This window comes from Tenrec ecaudatus, chromosome 2, assembly GCF_050624435.1.
Source record: "Tenrec ecaudatus isolate mTenEca1 chromosome 2, mTenEca1.hap1, whole genome shotgun sequence".
NCBI lineage: Eukaryota > Metazoa > Chordata > Mammalia > Afrosoricida > Tenrecidae > Tenrec > Tenrec ecaudatus.
In genome coordinates, this window is record NC_134531.1 from 219,880,012 (window position 1) to 219,894,073 (window position 14,062).

Below are 14,062 nucleotides of genomic sequence, written 5' to 3' on the forward strand. Positions count from 1 at the left end.
CGTGCAAACACAGGGCTTGACTACTTTCTTGTCCTGGTCTTGTCTGACAATGCCCTCTACCAGGGGCTGGGCTGCCCCCTGGGTGCTTCCTTATGGAGTTGAACAGCACCGCACCACCTCCCAAGCACACTGACGCCAACATGCACACAGCGGCTTGCTGTGGAGATGGGCTTTGAGCCATACGCTCTTAACATTTTCCACAATAGTATGTATTAAAATCAGCAAATGGTTTTACCTTGTGATCCACGGATGGAAAGAGCAAGGCACTGTATTTAATATGGTATATCCAGGCAAGTTTCTCTTTCCAAACCTTCCCAGGGAAGCTCGTGGAAGATTCTGGCCTGCTGTCAGCTGATGGGCTCCATCCAGCTCCACTGCCCCCCATGAGAGAGTCCAAACTTGTATTTTTTTAACTAATAAATCATTTTTATTGGGGGCTCTTACAACATCCCATAGATCAATTGTATCAAACACATTTGTACATATGTTGCCATCGTCACTTTCTAAACAGTTTCTTTCTGCATGAGCCCCTAGTATTAGCTCCTCTTTCTGTGTCCCCCTCCCCACACACTCCCACCCTCATGCACCCCTGATCAAACTTGAAGTTTTCCGTTGACACGTGTGTGCAAGGGACACAGGGGAACGGACCCCGCTTCTTTGGTGGTTTAATGCAGTCGAGGAGCAGCGTGAACACCTGAAACTACATGGAAGGATGGAAGAAAGAGCGGTCATAGAGAAGGGATAGGATGCAGGCAGCGAGCTAAGAGACGCAAAGGCTGGGAGGTTGAACAGCGGCAAGGGATCGAGAGGGAGGAAGAGAAAGGGGGCCGACGTGAGAGTCCAAAGGACACATCGTAGCCTTTTGTCTTCCTAACAGTCTGCGATCGCTATCCTGGACCCCAACTAAGCCCTTTCTCTTTACAGTGAGATGAACATCTTATACGACTGTGGGTATTTCAGTTTCAAACGTGTGATGAGACCTGATAGTGATACCACATTAAACACATCTCCTATTGATTCTTTCTAACCTTGCAAAACGAGCCGGCCGCGTTAAGTACCTTTTACTTGAGCGCGGCTGACGGGACCACAGATGTTCACGGCAGGCTAAATCCGCTGACCTCGGGTCGGAGGGGAGGGCGCGGCTCCCGGCTTGGGGAATGTTACCGCGGGTGCCCTGAGATGCAGTATGAGGACATTTTGTGGGCCAGTTTGAATCTCAGAAACTTTACATCATGTCCCGGGCCCTCACTGCCTGCTGGCTAACCACACACACACACACACACACACACACACAGACACACACACACACACACACACACACACCGAGGTCTGTCTCAAAGAAAACAAGCGGCCAGTGCCAGGGAGTGATGTCTACCCACAGCACATAACCAAGTGTGTCCCAGTTGGACTGTGTGCTGTTGAGTTTTGAAGGCTGCGACCTTTCAGATGTAGATCTCCAGGCCTATCTTCGGAGGCACCTCTGGGTGGGTGTAACCTGGAGACCTTTCAGTTGGTATCCGAGCACATTCACCATTTGCACTGTCTGGGCGTTCCTCAACGGGAACAAGGAGTCCGGCAGAGCACGGGAATGCCGTCCACAGCCGGGAAGGCTGGAATGAGCTTTGTAGCACGCTCTTGCTAAGGTATGGTTACGTTTCAAACAAAAGTAAGTTAAGATACCACTATTATTCCATCGACCGACTTAGAAGGTCAGCTTCAGCACCTTTGCCCTTACCTGGATTGGTAACAGGCATGGGGCAGGCGGGGACAGAGGGGCCTGTCTGTCCTTACTGTGAACAGCACGGATGCTGTCCTCATATCTTATCATTCAGGGAGCTCTGTTGGTTCCGGGAGGCACTTCACATGCTGCGTGGGCAGGATGGGTGGAGGGGAAGGGAGAAGATGCTGAAGTCAGTCATCATGGGTTCAACTCCCATTGGCCAGCTACGCATTTTCTGGCTGGTGCTTCTGAGGATCTGACTTTTCCTCTGGAAAGTGGGGTGATAGCATCCAGGACCAGAAGTAGCAGTTAAACTGGGTAGCAGGGCACATACCCTCATGGAATAAGGTGCTGAACTCCACGTGGGGCAAACACTGACGTGTTCAGCTGCTGCTCAAAAGGTCGGGGGTTTGAGTTCACCAAGGGGAGCCTGAGGAGAAAGACTCAAGAATCTGCTCCCGCAAACTGCACCACAACCCCCATGGAGCACAGTTCTGCTCTCTGCTCAGAGCGTTCGGGTTACAGCGAGGCAGCATCGACACAAGGCAGCTGGCTATGGTTCTCCCGAAGATGCCGATGTTATTGTGATTGCGAAGATCAGAGCTACTTGAACATTTCTTTGCTAGTCTGGGTGGTTGTTCCCCTGTTTGAGGAGAACCTCCTGGAGGTGCAATGAGGACAGAGTTCACTGCTCTCTATGCTGAGGGATGTGAGGAAATAGGTCTCAAATATTTCTGACCCACACTGGCTTTTAATGGTGCCCCAAATGCCTCCATCATCATTTAGTTTGGTGTAAGGTTGTCTTTAAGATGCTTGGGATAGTCATCAACATGAGGTAATAAAACATGAGCAAGCAGGGAATATACCCACCTTGCATAAGCAGCTTACGCAGTTCCTAGCAAGCAACAGGCAACTCCTGTACCAATCTAAGCGGTGCATGCAATGAAGGAACGACTGGATGGGTGAATGATGACCAAAGCTACCTTTATCATCACCTTACCACTATCCCCTGCCCCCCCCCAATTCTTAGTCCAAAGTGATGGACAGAAAACTCACTGCCATTGAGTCAATGCAGAATCACAGTGACCCTACAGAGCAGGGTAGAACTGTCCTTTGAGTTTCTGAAACTGTATTTGTTTAGGGGAGTAGAAAGTCCATCTTTCTCTCAAAGAGTGGCTGGTGGTTTCCTATGGCTGACCTTGCAGATGAAAGCCCAAGGAGTAACCACTACTCCACCAGAGCTTCTCTTGCCCTGGAGGCAAAGTGATTTCTTGCTGTTCTGAAATCCTCAAGGTCCGCAGTTTGAAACCATCAGCCACTCCTCAGGAGAAAGACTGGGCTTTCTACTCCCGTACACACTTTCAGTCCTGGAAAGTCACAGGGGGCAGTTAGTTCTGTAGAGTTGCTGCATCAGCCTTTGACACGCTGGCAGTGAGTGGGTAGAATGTTTTTAAGTTGAGTGGAAAGACTTTGCAGTGGGATGGACAGTTGAAGCCATAAAGAATTTGGTTTACAAAGCACAGGTAAGACAGGAGAGAAAAGAGAAATGTTTAGGTGATGGGGAATCCCCTACAGTAGCCTTAGGGAAGATGTTCAGATCTTCCATGGAAAGAGGAAGCGGGAAAGATATCCCAAGGTCAAGGTGTTAGCAGCTGGCAGTTTGGAATCTGCAAAAGGATGTGTATGTGGTGCAAGGATGAGGTGTGTGTTTGTGGTGCTGATGGACACCTCGTGTGTAGTGTGGGTAAAGTGTGTGTATGTACATATGTGGAACAGGGGTGAATTATACATGTGTGTGTTACAGGCAGGCATGCATGCATAGAATGTCTGATGAAGTGTGTGTGCATACATGCTCAGGCATGCAACAGACTTAAGGTATGGATGTGGGGTACAGTTTGATAGCACCTGTGGGTGGTGCAGATGTGTGCTTATGTCTACATGTATGCAGAACAACAGGTGAGGCTCATATGTGGTATACAAGGGTGAAGTATGGGCTTTGTCCATATAGTCAACTTACTGCCATCCACTGACTTATAGTGACGCCCTATGATTTTCTGAGACTGTAACTGTTTATGAGACCAGAAAGCCCACTCTCTCTCCCACAGAGATGCTGGTGGTTTTGAACTGCCAACCTGGTGGATCACAGCCCAACATGTAGCCACTATACCAAGTGACATACAATATTGTGAAAAGGTGTGACATGAGTGTGTGGTGTGGGTAGAGAGTACATGCATGTAGTATGATGCTCATCTGCACACAGAGTGGATGTAGTCATGCAGTACAGATGCTATAGTGCAAGCATGTGTGTTCATATGCATACCTGAGTATGTGAGAAAAATGGGTCGTGTTTTCGAATGATGCCCAGGGGTCCTGGTGGTAGAGTAGTTATGCGTTTAGCTTCAAACCACCAGGCCAGATGTACCAAATCACCAGTAGTTTTGCAGAACGAGGGGGCTTTCTACTCCCATAGAATTACAGTCTCAGAAACCCACCGTGGAAGTCCTGTCCTACTGGGTCATTCGGACATCACCCTGATGGTACTGAGTTTGATTTTAGGATTTGGTTTATGAATGATGTCAGTGTGTCTTAGCTAGCAGTGAAGCAGAAGTTCAACGTGTTTGGGCTGCATATGTGCGTGCATATGTGTGCATATGGAGAGTGTTCATGTGGATGGACCTATGTGAGGCGCACAGGTGTATTACAGGTGCGTGGTGTAGATGTACGATGCAGGGGAGCTAGGTGTGCAGATGTATGTATATGTATATAGGTATCCTCCTTCATGCTACGGAGATGAGCTTCAAGAATTATTTCTAGATGTCGAGGGGAAGCCTAGATCTGAGCTCTCTCTTCCTCTCTGAGTCATTAGGATCAGAAACAACTGAGAATGATTAGAAATGCAAATTTTCAGGTCACAGCCAGCCGATGATTTGAATTGAAGATGTTAGGGGTGGGTTCAAAATCTCAGATGTTACAGCGTTCAGAGGCTTGACTCTCATCAAGCATTGTCTTAAACCTGTGTCACTTCTGCTTCAAGATTATCTTCACCATCAAAAACAGTATGTTTTTCTCCTCTGACCTTCCTGGTGCTGAGCTCTTTCAACTACTCCCAACCAGATAGATGGAGAAAATAGGAAAGCTAGAAAGTAGATGCTCTAGACTAGCGGTGTGGCTCACTTATCATCTTCCCTTCAAAATGGAATAGCCATCACGGGCAAATTATAGACCACGGCATTTTCACTTAGTTGGGTGATAACAACAAATGTGTCTAGATAGCATTTGGACTTAGATTATAACGGACTTGTTTATTCATAGATTTCCCCAGTAAATAATTGTTTTTAAGAATTTTTGTTCAATCATAATGTTGGGAATATGTTCCCCATTTGAGATGATCTAAGTGGGTCTTTGTGTGAATGGCTCATCACAAAACACATTCACCAAGCGGGAAAATAACTATTGGGCTCTAGAGTCTACCCCGCTTGGGGCGGTGCTCTGCTCCTGCGACTTGGACTGAATCAATGATTGACTCTCGGGAAGTAGATCACCGGTCCTTTCTTCCAACGTGCCTGGGATGGACTTCTATCTCCGCTCTTTAGTTAGCAGTTGAGTGTGTTGATTGTTTGCACTACATGACAACCCTGGCAGGATTTAGCTAATAGTAATGAGTACAAGGTCTGTCGTTCTGTGATACGAAGGCTTCTCTAGGATTTCTCGCAACAATACAGAGTGCACAGTTACAGGGCAATAGCAACACACTCAATTGCTAAGTAAAGAGCAGAGATGGCTCCCATGTAGCATTGTTGGGTCCTCGTGCATATAGATCATGAACCTGGAAAGAGACCGACCACCTCTTATCTAATCCCCAGAGTTTCCAGTTGAGTGAACTGAAACCCAGAGAGATCAGTAGCCTAGTACACACCTAGTACCAAGGAAGAGTTAAGAACCTATTTCTCTAGCTCTTGATCCCATTAGCCTCCTGGAAATATCCTGAAACATCGATGGAATTCAAATACTAGTTGGATGGTCCTGGATGAGGCTTGGGGAAGTCACTGCTCCTTTCTGGGTTTGTTTTGGTGTCTATGAAATGGGCGTGACTTATTCATGCACAGTGGAAGTTACAGAAAATGAAGGCCAGGAGTTGGCACCAACATTGAATGAGCTAACCAGATTCTCCTCTGTCTGGGTCTGTCTTTCCAGTTCCGACACTTCACTATGATTTTCGAGTCAAATTGCTAGATAGACTGCGGCCAATTAAGCTGACCATATCCCTTCCCTCTGGAGCGAGGGAACAGTGAGGACAAGCACCAGCCTCATCAGCAGCATTTGCAGCCTGATGTCTCATACAGGCTTCCCACAGCGATATTGGAGACAATTATTGCTCTTTGGTGTTTCTGACCTCCCTTATCCCTGATGCTCCCAATATAGGCTTCAGATGGGTATGGAAAGGGATGTCTTTGGAAAACCCCAGGGTAGTGTTGCCAGGCTACACATCGGCCAAGTCATCAAGCCCACCTCATCAAGCTTCAAAACCAGAAGTGTGTGATTAAGGCTCTACCCAGGGCCAAGCTCCAGCTCCCTGGGTATCAGAAGTTCCATATCTCCACGATGTGGGACTTTTACCATGGTTAATGATGATGAGTTCGAAGACATGGTGGTTGAAAAGCAGCTCAAGCTAGATGTCTGTGGAGTCAAATACCTCACAACCTGAGGCCCATGGATAAATGGTGGGGCCTACATTCATGTAGGCCTTGGGAACACTGCCCCACCTGAAATGTACCCACCCATAAATGGAGTTTCCTGCCTCCATTAAAAGAAAAAGAAACCCTAGATCTAAATGCTGAGAAGTGCCTACCACATGCTTTATAAAATGTTCATAGGCTTTATTGCAGCTACAGACTAATTCCTTTATTTTACTTACTATGAGACCCGTTAGAGCCTTCAGTGTGGATTACAACTCAATGTGAAGGAGACCCAAATCCTCACAACTGGACCAATGGGCAGCATCAGCATAAATGGAGAAAAGGTTGAAGTTGTCAAGGATTTCCTCTTGCTTGTCTGCACAATCAATAGTCAAGCACCAGTTAGGGAGCAAATGAGGAAATGCACTGGGTAAATTTGCTGCGCAGACCTCTTTAAAGTGTTGACAAGCAAGCAGGATACTTTAAGGACTAAGGTTGCACCTGATCCAAGTCATGGTATTTCAAATGCCTCTGAAAGTTTGACATTAAATAAGGAAAATCAAAGAAGAATCGATGGATTTGGGAGTATTAAAAATGGCACGGCATAAAGGACAGAGGAGACCAGGTCTCCAACATCAAATGTGGGGTGGTGGTGAGAATCACATCACCGTGAAAGAGGGGGAGTGCATGATGGGGACCCAATGCCCACCTGTAGAGAGCTGAACACCCCTTCCAGAGGGGTAGTGAGGAGGAGATGGGCCACACAGGGTTCAGTGTAACAACAATGAAACTCAAAACCTTTCTCTAGTTCCTGAACGCTTCCTCCCCTCCCAATCATCATGACCCCAATCCTACCTTGCCTTGCGGACCTGGTTGTACCAGAGGATGTACAGCGGTGCAGTGGGGATCCGGAGGCACAGGGAATCTAGGACAGACGAACCCTTCAACACCAGCGGTGGGAGAGGCGACACCAGGAGGGAAGGGCATGTAGAAAGGGAGAACCGATCTCGGAGATCTATGTGTAACCTCCTCTCTGGGAGATTGTCAAGGGGGAGGCGGGTGAGGGGAGACGCCGGAGAGTGTAAGATAAGATATAATAATTATTTATAAACTATCAAGGGACCAGGGGTGGGATCGGGGAGGGAGGGGGATGGGGGGAAAAAAGGGAAACCGAGCTGATTCCAGGAACCCAAGTGGAAGGTGAATTATGAGAGTGACGAGTGCAACGAATGTATAAGGGTGCTTTGCTCATTTGATGTATGTACAGATTGTGATAAGAGCCTTATGAGCCCCAATAAAAAGATTTAAAAAAAAAGAAAGAAAATGATTAGGGCAAAGAATGTACGGATGTGCTTTATACAATTGATGTATGTATATGTATATGTATGGATTGTGATAAGAGTTGTAAGAGCCCCTAATAAAATGTAAAAAAATAAAAAAGAAAAAAAAATGGCACGGATTGCCAAAGAGCAAACATCTGTCTTAAAGGAACAGCTAGAATGCGCCTCAGAGGGAAGGACGAAGAGACTGCGCATGATGTAATTTGGACATGTTGTCAGTAGAGACCAGTTCCTGGAAAAGGACATCATGCTTGAGAAAGTCGAGGGAGAGTTAAAAGAGACAGGTCCTTGCCATGGCGGATGGACACAGTGGCGTGAGCATGGTACAGGATCCGGCAATGAGGATGGCGCAGGATCCGGCAATGAGGATGGCGCAGGATCCGGCAGTGATTAGTTCTGTTCTCCAGAGGCTCGCTCTAAGGTGGAACTCACAGGATGGCACGGAACAACAAGAGGGAGAGCCAACTCAACGACAACCAGCAATCACCATAGCAACAATATTTAGGTGTGGTAATTTTAAACTATTTTAAATATTTTTTTTCTATTTTGTTCTCAGGATAGAACTAGAAAGCAAAACTCACTGTCATGGATTCCACTGTGACTTAGGATAAAGCACACACGAATTATAGTGATCTCATTAGAAACCGAGAGGATCAAATAGAAAGCCAGCAATTAGATGCAAACCTATCAACATAAACTTGCACTGGAAATACCAGTTTGAAAACCTGATGTGCTTTCCGATGTGCTTTCTGGGATGGGTGGTGAGTCTTTGCCTGTGTCCACTTGAAAGACCTAGAGCGAATGCTCAGAAGCCTTAAGCAACACTGAAGCCTATTTTGAGGTGCCTATGTACCTATCACCTCACAAGGATTCATGACTCTTCAGATAGGTGGGTACTTTGAGACTGGAGCAGGAGCCGTTCCAGGTGAGCCTGAAACATGTGTCATAGCACGTGTTAGTTTGGATTCTCTATAGAAACAAAACCAGTGGTTATAGGTATCTGTATATACACACATATATATCTCCTATGCATATCTCATATGTATACCACTTGTATGTATGAGCCCTGGTGGCATAGTGGTTATGATTTGGGCTGTAATCTGCAAGATCAGCAGTTCAAAGCCACCAACCACTCCCTGGAAAAAAGAAAGGGTTTTCTACTCCTGTAAACAATTACAGTTTCAGCAACTCACAGGACAAGTTCTACCCTGTTCTATAGTCGAGTGGGCCCCGACTCCATGGCAGTGACTTTGATACACACACACACACACACACACACACACACACATCTGGTTCAAGTCTGTGGGTTAGGTATTAAGCTGAGGTTTTTAAGATTCAAGTAGCTTCTGGGGCTGATGAAGCCAGGATGTAGGAAGACCATGGCTGATGGATACAGAGGCAGAAGAATCCAAGGTCGGCAGGTGAGATGGCAGGCACTGATGAGCTGTTGGCTTAAGTCCAAAGAACCAGAGATCAATGAACCACATGTGAGGCTGAGAGCAGCAAGAAGAGAAGCAGCTCTCCACAATGTCTAATTCTGGATGAAGTGGGCCACGTCCTTGAGGAAACGTCATCAGAGCACGTACCTGAGTAAGAGGTGGCAATCCACTACAATCTCCCGTCAACTGCTTGACTGCTAATAGCAGATCTCATCATGGAGTTGATTCCCTTATGTTAGATCACATCTTGATGGAGGCTTCAACTTCTGAACTCCCGAGAATCCTAGCCAAACTAAGCGGATATAAAACCTAGCCATCACACTCCAGAAGCCAAGGAAGCCATCAAAGACTGCTGGAATATTCCAAGAAATCGACAACATATGTCAATCAAGACACAAAGGTTCCTTCTAGTCAACATGGTACCACTTTAATATGGAAAATATTAAATATTTATCATACATGTGAAAAATATTGAAGCAGCACATGTTGAGTTATCTGTATATTTACAACAATTAGAAGCAAAAACTGCACAGGAAGGGTTTACACCAAATACCAAAAATGTAACCTGCTGCAGGATTTTGAAATGATGATGGGGGGGGGGGGTAAGAAAGCGGACCCTGTGGCAGTGTCTTTAAGAGTTTCCCTCAAATTAAGACCTGAACTAAAGAGAAGAAAATCCAACCATAGCACAAAGTTTGCCTATTGGGAAACAATATTTTGCATTTGCTAAGGACAATTGCTAGGCAAGGACATGATGGCCTTGTGGTGAAGGTAGGGTTGAGAAAGACAAAGGGGATACTTGCTGAGGTGGTTTGACACAATGGCTAAAACAGTGCATTAAAGCCTCACAATAACCTTGCCATCGCTCTGGCTAATGCTTTGCTGTTATCACAAGGCCATCGTGAGCTGGAGCCCACCTGAAGGCAGCTAACAACCAGATCAGCAATCTCTATGTTCCTACTGCATGGGATTATGCAGCTTTCTTTGCATCCTTCGCCTATTTAAAAAAGTCTCTGAGGGAAAGATCAAGTTGATTGCTTCCCATTTTTTAAGCGACTCAGGAAAGTGATGTGCCCAGAGGCTGCTTTGCGGTGATGGATGCAAGGCTGGCAGTGACGGTAAGGTATGTACCTGCCGTGGCTAAACTCTGCCGTCCTTCACAGCCTCTCCAGGGCTATTGAGCTCCTCAGAATACGTCGGAGACTAGGTGTGGGATTGTCAGAGAGCTCTTTCTCACGGGTACTTGTTTTATGATTGAGATCAATAATTGTGAAATGAACAGCTTTTGTCTCCTGTCAGGGAAATTACAAGGGATCGGGAGGAAGTAGCAGGTTTATAGCTGGGAATGTACCCAGCAGCCCATTGCATCAGCTCACTTCTTCCCACTGCTCCCCAGACTAAAGCTCAGGCCAAGTCAAAGGCAGAGACACACCTAAGGTATGGCAGGTAGGCTCTGCCCTGGGTGCCACTTGAGCAGAGGCCTTGATGCACAGTTTCTATTGACCATAGCCAGAGAGGAGAGATCATTCACCCAACTAAAACTAATTGCCAGGTGTTATTTTCCATAGATACAACCCTGGTCACGGGTGAGGACTATCTAAGACTCTTCACTGCCTCTTGGAAATGCAACTATCACGGGTGATGGTCTAATCACCCGCCCCCACGCCCCACTCCCAACCATGATCAGTTGTTTTTTCCTGCAGAGCGGTTTCCAGATGTTTCATAGATTGTGGTCGTCAGTTGCTGCTCAGTAGTTTACGACCCATGGTGTCCCCATAAACAAGAATAAACGGTCACCTCATTCCAAGTCATTTCACATTGCTCAGTATGCTGGATGTCCAATCAGATGATATTTGTTTGAGATCCATAGGGATTTCATTGCTTAATTTTTGGAAGCAGACATCCAGGCCTTTCTTCCTACTCTGTCAGAGAGTGTAGAAGCCCTGCTGCAATTTGTTCTCCAAGGGTGGTCCTGCTGGTATTCGAAACACCAGTGGCATAACCTCCAGCATCATAGCAACGCATAAACCATCACATGGCAACACAATGATGAGCAGGTGGTGGTGGTGGGGAGCACTCTAGATCCATCCGGACTGTTAATGGGGAAGAGTCCCAAGTCTGCCATCTAAGTAAGCTCATGTTTATTAAATCGTAGAACAGATTAAATGAACCACGTGCCATTTACCTGCTGACTATGATCCTTGGACAAGATGCTCCTAATACTGCAAAGTCCTTACATGATGCAAATAGTTAATATGCCCAGGCACGAGGGAAAACTTTGGAGGCTCACGTCTGCCCAGTTGTACATTGGAAGAAAGGCCTGCAGTTCCGCTTCCAGCAAACGGACCATTGGAAACTCTCCGGAGCAGTTCTACTTTAACACGTGATGGGACCACCATGAATAGGAGTGGAGGCAATAGTAACTTTCCTCGCCTTGCCCCTCTCCTCCCTCACCGCACCCATCCCCCCAGTATGGCAGAAAATATTCTTGCTAAATTGTTTGGATGACACAATTGACTAGATTAAGATAACATTGAAGTTTCAATAGCACGGCATGCCTTTTCTCCCCACATTTGCCACTCTGGAAAAAGCAAAAAGAAAGAATCTTCCAAACCATCCTGGACAGAGCGTGCAGTGCATCAGCGAGATCAGAGCTGACACTGGTCCGGAACATCTGGCTGCAAGACTCACAGCCGACCGTCTCCACCAGCCCGGCATCTCTGCATTCAGTACCGTGTGCACTCCTTGCTGATGAATCAGTGCAAATGTGTTCTTTTCATCATCCGGCTTTCTTTCAAAATGTTGGGAACAAATTAGGTACGTGGTTCTCCCACCCACTGTCCTCCATCATCATCCTTTTCTTTCTTTTTTTCCCTCTTTGCCTATTTTTATTTTTTCAGAGAACCTCTGGGAGTCATTAAAGAGAGATGTCTTAAGCTGGATACACAAAGCAGCTGGGGTAAAAGAGGAGAGGTTGGTTGTGGATTTGGTAACCCGCCCGACTTCACTTCACATGGTGTAACAGCAGAGAAACCGACTAGCCCACTTGTCCCAGGGACTTCAGCAGGCTGCGGGGGAACTCAAGAGTGGGTTTCCAAGATTTCTTTCTTATTTTAACAGTTATATGTTCTACTTTGTTCCGAAGTGCACGGTCAGCTGATGGCAGTGTGACTGTGCTGTGTGATACCAAAAAGGAAAGAAAGAAATCTTGGAGCTCATTAAAACAGTGTATGAGTTTCCTAGGGTGTTTGTCACAAATGACGGCCAAGTGAGTATCTTGAAGCCGTCGATTTATTTTCTACGTTCCAGATGCTGGTGCTGTTAGGTGCCGTGGAGCCCGGTTCCGACTCAGCGATCTGATTAATAACAGGCTGAAACTCCGCCCGGTCCTGCTCCACCCTTACACATCATGATGTTTGAGCCCCTTGGTCCAGCCACTGTGTCACCAAGAAGTCAGCAATGAGCTCTCTCTGAAGGCTCTGGGGGAAGCTCCCTGTCTCTCTGTCTCTCACAGGGTATGGTAGGCCTGGGCATTCCTTGGTTTGCGGTAGCTTAATTCTAACCTTTGCCTCTTGTCTTTACCTGGCTGTCTTCTCTCTGTCTGTCTTTTATAAGATTGAATTCAGACCCACCCTTCTCCAGAATGAATTCATCTAAATTTAAGTAATTGCATCTGCAACAACCCTATTGCCAACTAAGGTCACGGTCCGAGGGACCAAGGATGAACTTAGTTATACCATTGAGAGAACCTGGAAACGCCAGGTGTGTGGAAGGAGAACTGTCTCCCAGGGGGTTTCAGTGGCTGTTTTCAACAGTAGATCACCAGGCTTTTCTTCAGAAGCGTCTATAGGTGAACTCAAACCTTCTTGACCCACGCAGGGACTCCACCAGAAATGACAATCTGAGTATATAGAGCAGAGTTCGACTCCCAGCACCAAGCTTTCATGATATTTCTTTCACCAAGTTGTTGTATTGTCCTTTGAGCCCATGTCTTTTCCTTTCTTCTTCTTCTTCTCCTTCTTCTTCATAAATCATTTTATTGGGGGCTTGTACAACTCATCACAATCCATCCATCCATCGTGTCAGGCACATTTGTTGCCATCATCATTCTCAAAACATTTTCTTAATACTTGAGCCCTTGATATCAGCTCATTTTCCCCACCCTCCCTCATGCACTCTTGTTAATTTATAAATTATTATTAGTTTTTCATGTCATGCACTGTCCAGTGACTCCCTTTATCCCCTTATCTGTCGTCCATCACCCTGCAAGGGCCTTATAAGTAGGTCATTGTGATCAATTCCACCTTTCTTCCCCCACCTTCCCCTTCCCCTCCTGGTATGGCTACTCTCAATATTGGTACCAATGAGTTTATCTGTCCTGGATTTCCCTGTGTTTCCAGCTCTTATCTATACCCATATACATGCTCTGGTCTAGTGAGATTTGTAAGGTAGAATTAGGGTCATGATACTGGAGGGGAGGAAGCATTAAAGAACCAGAGGAAAGCTGTATGTTCCATTGGTACTATACTGCACCCTGACTGGCCTGTCTTCTGACAGAGACCCTTCTGTAAGGGGGATGTCCAATTACCTACAGATTGGCTTTGGGCCTCCACTCTGCACTCCCCACTCCTGAGCTCCCATTCACAATGATAGGATTTTTTGTTCTGGGTCTTTGATGCCTGATACCTGATCCTGTTGACATCTCATGTCACACAGGCAAGCATCTGGGGTCTTAAAGGATTGAAGATAAACAAGATGCTATCTAGCTGAGAAGCAACAAAGCCCACATGGAAGAAGTCTTTCCCTTTCTATGAGTGTATAGTTCACTTGACTTGGATTGTTCATCCTGCTCACACAAGCCTATTTGTGATGTGCTCCCTATTTGGG

At 46.3% G+C, this 14,062-nt stretch overlaps 1 non-coding gene across 1 annotated transcript; it reads left to right on the top strand.

The window, feature by feature from the left end:
• The first annotated feature begins 5,958 nt into the window (after positions 1-5,958).
• Positions 5,959-6,091, top strand: LOC142442086 (small nucleolar RNA SNORA70). Its single transcript, XR_012783339.1, has one exon. It is a non-coding gene; the product is annotated as a small nucleolar RNA SNORA70 (small nucleolar RNA).
• Positions 6,092-14,062: the final 7,971 nt, after the last annotated feature.